Below are 7,845 nucleotides of genomic sequence, written 5' to 3'. Positions count from 1 at the left end.
GTGTTCAACAGCTGTTATAAGCAAGTATGTCAAAAAGCGTCTTCGCTCTTTCGCACACACTAAATAATAATAGTTAAAAATGAGACGAATGGTGCCGTGCCATTTCGTTGTGATTGTAGAAGTGCGCCAATATAGGTGCACACGTGCATTATTCAACGGAATTCGAATAAAATATTTGCCAGATGGGTTTTCAAACTTTGACAAAGAATAAAACAGTGGTGACATGTGGTGAAAATATAAATAGTAAATTTTTTATTAAAAAAAAACGTTACCGGACAGCAAAGTGCACATAAGATTTTTTACTCCAAATATGCTAAGGAATAGCTGGTTAAAGTTTGTCGGGTACGTGCCGATACACCCTGTATATGAATTCATTCATTTGAATTAATTAAGGTTTTTATGAAGTAATGTAAGGGATTATTATTATTTTACGACTGTTAATATGTACTTCGTAATTTATATTATAAAACATCAACAGTCCAATATTTCCATAGTGTGAATATTAGTCTTTGTGTGACTTCAAACTAGCCTTTCAAATATAGAAAGCTAAGATTGGCAGAATATTTGAATCTTCATAACTCTCAGTGCTATTGGCACCCGCTTTATTAAAGCTAACATTTCCATGGAGATTGCGACAGTGCTCCGTTTGTTTAATGACGTGTATTAATTCCATTGAATTGGCTGTATCTGTCCACCAATTTAAATCTTACTTAGATAACTTGTGTTCACGTTGGTTAAAAAAATATGCAATGAAATTTAGTAATTTCGCACTGATATCTGATACCACGGAAAGCTTTCATTTCCATGCTCAATATAATGTTGCACTTCTATAATACACTCACAACTTTTACCAAAATTTTCATTAACAAATAACCCGTATAAATAAACTTAACTACGCTTTAATTAGAGTTTCTGCTAGCCGACCCTAAACAAGGTCCAACTGCCTTTTGATGTCGCCCTAACGCTGGTGGAATGTACTTATCAAACATTCATTTTATATTTAAAAAAGAGCAGTAGCTGATAACAAACAACATTAAAATGCTTTATTCCCAACCATACATTATGATAATCGATGTATTTATGTAAAGTTACCGTAGTTGGTTTACAACACGTCGCTGAATTCTACAGTCACCTAGTGAAGTACTATAATTCATGTAGCCTTGAGAAAACATGTTAACCAACAGGTCATCCCCACTTTATTACATCAACCTTCCTTCCACGATTCTCTGAACTAACAATGTGTTCCCTCTTCACACTTCTTCCAACCCATCATTATACCTATTTCGTTGTTCTGAGAACCCGCACTTAGTGAAGCCGGAGGCTGATACACTTTTTTTCGGCTTCGCCCAATTTTATGGAATTTACTTAACTACCACTAGATCAAATTAAATTATCATTACGTGGTGGTTTAGTGTGTTTACCGACTAGCCTGGCACAGAATTCTTCCTAGTGTTTGTATTTGACTGATTGATGAGCAGGCGATTGGAAAGGATGGGAAACTAGGATTATTCTCATTCTGTCTTCGGTCTATGTCATTTCGTTAAGGTTTCTTCCCAAATCTTTAATTTGCAGTTGCTATATAATATTATCAATACAGTTTCCTTGTTCATCGAAACGAAATTTACAGCATTACGTCGTTTGCGTTATTCATCAATCCCTATGTTCTTTGAGATTATCTTTGGTCCATGTATCAATTTTAATGTCCCAGTCGCATTTATGACGAACTGACACCAACTTTGGTAATTTCGTAAAATCTCGTGATAGACTCTGCTATATGCAAATTGAATTTTCTTTCGCCTTTCATGTCTTATTATTATTAAAATAATTATCTAAATTCAAAGGAGTTTTATTTTATGTCATGTTAAAAAATCACTCTATTTACCAATCCGATTTTGAAAGCCTGTTTATTGTTTCCGTGTTTTTCTTAGAATACTTTCAATATTTTTTCACAAATTAACCCCTCAGGTAAATTTGTTCGGTTTTGGGAACAGCTCATATGGTCTCATGGAAATCGTTTTGTTTCCCTTACTGTTATAGTGGGAAATATGATTTAAACGGTGGTAATCAGGGCAGATGTGTTATTTGTAATTTGTAAATTTGTAATTTGTAAATTTGTAATTTTTAAATTTGTAATTTAAATTTGTAATTTGAAAAATTTGTAATTTGTAAATTTGTAAATTTGTAATTTGTAAATTTGTAATTTGTAAATTTATAATTTATAAATTTGTTATTTGTAAATTGTAAATTTGTAATTTGTAAATTTTTAATTTGTAAATTTGTAAATTTGTAATTTGTAATTTTTATTGTATCTGCCCTGATGTTGTGGTACACACTGCAATGCTATCCGAAACGTTGGCTAAAGAAGGAGGTAGCGCAACACGGCATAATACCCCTAAACGAATCAATATAGAATCTAGAAGTTGACTACATAAGAATAAAATTTGCACCTCCTCTATGAAACCAAAGATTCCGACCGCAATTTGAGAAAAAAATATGAAATTTTGTAAAGATTACTTTTATACGAAATGGCAAAAAACTGAAGTGACAGTAATGTTTTTAATATGTTTTTCTAATGATGTTTTTTTTTATTTGTTATTCGTAATTTCAGTACAGTGTTTGGATTAAAAAACGTAGTGTGCAATTTTATTAACTTTATTGTGTTTGCATTAAAAATTTTAATGTTTTGAAATGTATATGTTTATTTCTGGCAAAAAAGCTTATTTCATCACCTTTAAAAAACAGTTTTTAGTTTTCGGATACGTTATGAAATATTCCGTTTATTTGGATTTTATTGCCAAGCGGAAATACACTCAAAATCTCCGACCTTCTGACAGCGTCTTTAAGAAATATAATGGTCAATATGCCAAAGGCCTGAGGGTTTATGTGCAAATAGCGTCGCGCGTCGCGATCTCAGCAAACAAAATCACGAACTAACAATCATTTGAGCGTAGTGTTTGGATATGGCCTATTAGGGCGACAAACCTTACAGCGGTTGCGTGTGAAACGCAGTCACGCTGATGATCAATTTATAAACAGCAATGCCTCTCTCATTCTCTCTGCCTGTCCAACTGGGTCATTGTGGGTACTTCACTCAAGTTTTACCTTCTAACCAAGGGTCAGATGTTTTCCACATTGTTTAAAACGGTTAACATGCTTCTGAATACAAAAAATATGTTATATATAAGGTATATGCAGGGTTTTCCAATAAGAGGTGTTATTTTGAATAGCCCGCTATTTCGGTAGATGTTACTTTTGAAGCTGACATTTTTTAACATTTGACAATTAAAAACTACGTCATTAATAAAAATGGAAAGATACACGCCTCAACAATGCATTGAAATTATTAAAATTCACTTGAGTGAATCAAATGCAAATCATCTTGAGTAATGAGGCCCATTTCCACCTCGGTGGCCTCGTCAACAAGCAAAATTATCGCATCTGGGGCTCGGAAAACCCAAGAGTTATTGTTGATAAACCTCTCTATCCTCAACGCGTGACTGTTTGGTGTGGTTTATGGTCCGCCAGAGTCATTGGACTTTACTTTTTCGAAAATGAGGCTGGAGCAACAGTTTCGGTGAATGGATTGCACTATCGAGAGATGATTAATGATTTTTTATGGCCGAAATTGGATGATATTGATCTGGACAACGTTTAATTTCAACAAAACGGCGCTACGTGCCACACAAGCAACGAACCTACTGTACTTTTACGATTGAATATCAAAATAACACCTTTTATTGGAAAACCATGTTATATTTTTTTGGTTTATAAGTTGGTGTACATTATTATTAAATTAATAAATCAGTGTGTAAGTAATTATTCCGCTTTTCACTGGTTACATCATCTTTAATAAGAAGATATCTCCTCCTTGCTACCGGATCCCTCTCCCTTCACACTCCAACAATATAGTCCCCTAGTTCCTCCATTCTACAAACTGTTCCAAACAAATTAAATTTGTCTAAAGCAGTGAAACAGCGTGGAAATCTACAATTGATTCAGTTGGAAGGGTCTATTGTGTGGGGAACTTCGTCGCGAATCCGAGATTATTTAGTTTTGAGAATTTATACAATTTGAGACAATTGACTATAATTAGATTCCGCGTTCTGATGAGAGATAAGAGAGCTCTGTTGTTTGGTGAGAACCTAGTTCTAATATTGTTTATTTTTCAACACTCTGTCAGAATAAATACAAGACTACTTGTTATATAGGTACAATAAAGCCTTAAGCCAAGGACATGGAAAAATAACCATTATTTACGAACGCTTTACAATAAGATTGCTGCTTAGTTTGTCATACATTATGAACTATTAGAGTGTTCAGCAGAGAAACCTCTAGTCGTCTTGACTTTTGTTTTTGGGTAAGGTTAGGTTAAGTAAAGTTAGGTTAGGTAATATTAGGTTACGTAAGATTAGGTTAAGTAAGGTAAGGTGTTAGGTTAGGTACGTAATATCACAGTTAGAAAAACGAGTATTGCTACTTTATTAAATCCTGTTAGAACGGGATGGCATGCCTTTCAGGAGATACCTTTCGTAAACGGAGAAAAAAGAGTATTGCTGATATATTTAATTACTGTTAAAAATTTGAAGGAGCGCCGTTTCCTAAAAAACTATCAGTGCATTCAGAATATATCAGATCACGTGTTCATGTACCGGCGTTTGTCCTGATATTATACAATGACGAAATGCGAGCATATTTGAATTTTTATGAACATCCAAACATGTCCGACATCGCCCTAGCATATTCTAGTTTTACTGCTAGTTTTTTAGGAAACCTGTCAATTCATTCGTTAAAGGCCTGGAGTCCCGTTTTTACACAGAAAATGAATAATTTGAAGAAATTTTTAATAAATTACCAATATTTTTTATCAGAACTTTCTCCGTGCACTCCTTTGCTTTCCTGTTCAACCAACCTCTTTCCCCTCTCACCTCCTGTGCCCTATCTATCTGTGTTTAAACCTTTACAATGACAAAGTCAAGGGTATCGATTCTCCGATCCAGGCCGCTCGCAATCGCCGTCGAAAGTACATATATTGCTCGATAATCTTATTCTTGAGTCTCGTTGAAGGTACATACTTCCCTACACCATCGTTAAAAGAATGACGTTAATGATTTTTTAACATGTGTTTTCTCCTTTGTTTCTAATTTACTATTCTGCCAATTATTATATTATACACTCCCTGTTCTTATTATGTCGCGTTTTTAGTCGTGTCCTTCCCATCTTGTAATACCACCATTATGAATAATGCTATATTAAAGTTTTAACGAATGACCAATTACCCGCTTCATGGCCACGCCACTGACGCCGGGCTGGCTTTCTGTAGTAAAACATAACTTACTAATGTGTAGTCTGTACCTTGTGCCTGCACTATACGGGGCCAAGCGACCTACAACTTACTCAGTCTGAAACTCCCCTCGTGAATAGAGAGAGATATTATAAATACTCACCGTGAGTATATCACCGTCACATTGGAAAAAGGATTAGGAACTAGGTTTATGGATCTAATCGCTTAGCTTGACCGGGTTCTGTGTTGTGCGGAGTTCATAGATATGGCTTTAGTTTGTTAGTCAATGCAGATTGTAGAGAGTATTCCCCAGGACAGGTTACTTGTTACGTTACGTGCAACTGATTAGTTTGTACGTACGGCTCGGATGTTAAACTTATCAGAATACGATTTCACGACTCACGATAAATGTATTAAACAAAGACGAAATTTAATTTAACCCTTATTGTTACTAGTCCATCATTCTAAAGACGATTTATTATCAAATACATCCCAAAAAATAATCTCAATTGGACCAAACCTTTGCATTTGAAAAAAGATTAGTTTAATTACCTTTCATTGCAATCACCGCATTTGCTTTCTGGCTACCATTAATTTTCCTCTATCTATTTAATGGCGCGATAACACATTAGAGTAAGTTAAGTCTTTAATGACCCCGTTCCCGCGAGGACTGATAAATTCTGTTCCGTATCTACCGAGGCGGGCGCTCTATCCACTCATTAAGATACGTATTCAAATTATACATATCTGGAATAAATTAAAATATTTAGTTAATTCTTTTTATTTTATCTTTTTCGTTGTTTGTTTTTTTTTTTGTTTGGCCACAGTAAAGTCACGTCCAAATCCGTGTATGTTATAGGCCAATGCGTAGAACAATGATCGCGGTTAATCTGGCACTGGCACGAGTATATTGAAGTTTGCCAGTTTCGCATGTGCTACAGTATTTATTGTGCAGGTTTTTTAATGTTTCCTAACTACTTGGCATTAGCGAAAGTTATGTTGAATGTCAAAACATGAAAAGGGTGATTTTACTTAATATTGGATTACGAGGTTTCATATCACGTTTTCCATAAACATACATTACTGTGATTTAAGTAGAAATATTGTGGCCACCAAAGGAAATGGTTTTCTTATTAGATTATTACAATAGAATAAGAAATAAAATAAGAATACCAGTCTATAAAACGTTAGTGATATTGTATTTTCAACCCACGGTTCAATTTCATCATTTCAATGTTCCACGAAGTATAACAACATCAAAACTATGCAGTGAACCTAGTGGAAACTTAAAAAATATCTTAGGAAAAGAAAATACTTTCGGACCTCCCAGTAGCATAATGGGATGACAAATTATATTTCACGAAATGAGTAATGACTTAACTTCGGGGGTCTGCGGACCTCCTCACAGTAGCACAATAAAACCTTGTTTCAAAAATGTAAAACATCTTATCCTAATGGAATCTTTTCCCGTCAATTAACGGTAGTATTAGATTACGAAGTATATATTTTAGTTTCTTGCTGGTAACAAAAATATTGATATGCCTTCGTTTTACAGTGGTTGTATAAGGTGTTAAGGGATTTACTTGACATACTTCAACTTCTGATTGTTTATACTCCATGATTTGGAGTAAAAAAAAATGTTATAATTTTATGTCTCCGGTGTCATTTTAAGCGTTTTTTAATCTAAATGCATACAAAAATCAGTAGGCATTGGACGTCCCTGAGGGTGGTTGTGTGGTTATTCCTGTGGGTCACCAGTAACGATATGTGAAGGAAAAAAAAACTTAAAAAGGCGACTAAAATCCCGTTTCTTTTTTTACTGCAAATAATTTTTACATCACTTGTAATTGTATAATATACAACCTCTACATGTTTCATGAACGAAGTTCAACTCATCAGGAATCAGTGTATACTTACTCCTGATGAGGTGAACTTCGTTCATGAAACATTTAGAGGTTGTGTGTAATAAAGTGATGTAGACAAAGTTATTTGTGTTTTAATAAAATAAATAACGCCATCATAAGCTTTCAGAAGAAATTTTCTTCGAAAAATTAAAAAAAAAAATTAAATAATGTCAGAAATTACTGGTTAAAGTTTTTTTTTTGAAGTTTCTTTATTCATTGAATTGTTTGTTTATTTATTTATTTTAATATCAACGGTATAAAATATACCATATACAGTAAATTATAAACAGTTACATCAGAAAATATATAAAAAATATTTATAGACTCATTTGAGTGCTCCCCTCCACGGAAATCTTTAGTAAAAGGCGAAAGATTTATTCGTTATTGAAGGGAAACCAGATTATTTTGTTACATACATTGAGGATTTTTCAACCACCATGCTAGACACATGCCCGTGTTATAGTTAGTCAAATACGTCCCATAACATCCTGTATAATTAAAACCCCAATTCCTTCTCTTTATTCTATAGATGAGAATCTACAGAATAAAGGAACGAAGTTAACAATGTTAACACACCGGTTTCTTAAGAATTTTTGAATGTTGTTTTTTTCCAAAGTTTTCTTTCGATTTGAATAATTGAGTGTCGCAGCCACTTCATTT

The 7,845-nt window shown here is 33.8% G+C and overlaps 1 non-coding gene across 1 annotated transcript; it reads right to left on the bottom strand.

Moving 5' to 3' along the window:
- Positions 1 to 7,472: 7,472 nt before the first annotated feature.
- Positions 7,473 to 7,589, bottom strand: LOC149409495 (U5 spliceosomal RNA). The gene has a single exon (XR_016305169.1). It is a non-coding gene; the product is annotated as a U5 spliceosomal RNA (small nuclear RNA).
- Positions 7,590 to 7,845: the final 256 nt, after the last annotated feature.

This window comes from Hesperophylax consimilis, chromosome 30, assembly GCF_061612785.1.
Source record: "Hesperophylax consimilis isolate HC1 chromosome 30, BYU_Hcon_1.0, whole genome shotgun sequence".
In the NCBI taxonomy this organism is placed as follows: Eukaryota; Metazoa; Arthropoda; class Insecta; order Trichoptera; family Limnephilidae; genus Hesperophylax; species Hesperophylax consimilis.
Note: the sequence above shows the minus strand (reverse complement) of the source record. Positions and strands in the feature narration are given on the sequence as shown.